The sequence below is a fragment of the Trichechus manatus genome, unplaced genomic scaffold (assembly GCF_000243295.1).
Source record: "Trichechus manatus latirostris isolate Lorelei unplaced genomic scaffold, TriManLat1.0 scaffold00015, whole genome shotgun sequence".
NCBI lineage: Eukaryota > Metazoa > Chordata > Mammalia > Sirenia > Trichechidae > Trichechus > Trichechus manatus.
Window position 1 is genome coordinate 23911571 of NW_004443951.1, and position 1726 is coordinate 23913296.

Sequence of the window (1726 nt, forward strand, 5' to 3'; positions counted from 1 at the left end):
GTTGTCAGAGCACCTACCATTTTGCCAATCCATGAGGGTTGCAGTGGTGAGACCCCAGGACTGGGCTGCTCAGAGGGAAGTCTGTCTGTTTACAGACCCCCTGACCTTGACCAGAGAGCAGAGGGAAGAAGTAGTTGATGCTCCATTCTGAACCCAAACGGAAGTGCTACATAATAACAACCTGCAGATTATAATATTTTAATGAAACCTCTCTAAACCCTTAAAGTGGTAAATGCCTTTTTGACCTGTTCTCTCTAATTGCCTTCAGCATGTTTCAACCGACTGCAAATACCACCTAATTCTTGGAAACAAGTACAGGATAAATTGAGTCTAAATCTGAGGGATTTTGGCAGCACAAACTGACTTTACAGAAGAGGTGTAAGGTGGCCCTGATGGAGATTTATGAGGATTCCCTGAAGGGCTAGGGTTCTGAAGCTACAGGCCCTCTTTGCAAAAGTGGGATGGGATCATGTTTTGGGTTTTGATTGTCTTATTCTAATTTGTTTAGTAATGTCAGTCTCGAGTGTGGTCAGGGAGGGAAAAAGAAAAAAAAACCTATGTAAAGAAATTTCAGAAAAGTAGAAAAAGAGCTTAAAAGAAATCTTGAGCCTAGTGAAATGGGTTGAACCTGAGATTGGACTCCCTTTTGAATGGTGACTACGTCCCAGGTACTGGGCTGAGGTTTCACATCCATCACCTTACATAATTTCATCCTTACCATAATTCGATGAGGTGCTCTCACCAGCCGCATTTCATAGAGGAAGAGCAGCAGCAGCAGAAAGGTTTCATAACTTACCCAGGCTTACACAACAAGTAAGTGGGCTTAAACCCAAAGAGTCATCTGGTAAACCCCAAAGCCTGTGCCATCCTCACCATTCCAACTGCCTCCAGGCCCAGATATATCAAGTACAATCTATGAATCTAACTGTTTCTCAATATAGAATAAAGGAGCAATCACTTGCACACAAGGCGAGTGGAGCAGAGGGTCCTTTTAGGGATTTGTTCCATCTTGACTCAACTGATTTGAGCTCAGGCCAAGGGAGAAGCAGATCCTTTAGGTTCCACGCTGGGCTGAGCCATAAGTAGAACTGTTCTCATAGAAGGAAGGCCATGAGAATGCACAGAGGGGCAAGCAATTTTGATCCAAAGGACCCTGGAAAATAACTCTGACAACACTTTCTCTGCTTTCGTGAAACTATTTTCACACTTATTTCCTCCACCTGACTGTAGCCCCTCACAGAGTAGGGGTTGCGTCTTAGCCATTTTTCTCTTCCCACATTCTGTCCAGCCCATAATAAGTGTTCGATAAATGTTAGAATGAGTGAGAACAGGAATGAGTTCATGAAATGAGAAGAGATGAATTATCTCTAGGAGCTGGGGAGAAGCTTCCCAGACCCTTCTAGGAAGGGTTTCCTGAGAAAGGTTTATCATAGCCCTGTCCACTCAGGGAGAGGAGCCCTAGGATATTTTGCCCACCAGAGTAAACCAGGTTTGACACCACTTTCATTTTATATACTTAGGCTTGTAGCATTTGCTCACTATTTCTTTACTGTTAGGCACTTTGCCTACAATTAGGATAAATTGCCATGTGGGCAGCAACAGAACAGGCTCATAAAGCTCTTTATTAAAATAGCTGCTAGCTAACATTGAAGAATCCGCGACTTGTCTGTCAGTTTGTTGTACTGTGTTGGCTTGCATGTTGCTGCAATATTGGAAGCTATGCCAC

The 1726-nt window shown here is 43.5% G+C and overlaps 1 protein-coding gene across 1 annotated transcript in view; it reads left to right on the forward strand.

Annotated features, from left to right (window-relative positions):
* The window catches only part of CSMD2 (CUB and Sushi multiple domains 2), a 752464-nt gene that overhangs the window by 406454 nt on the left and 344284 nt on the right, over positions 1-1726 (forward strand). The gene's annotated exons all lie outside the window — the stretch shown is intronic.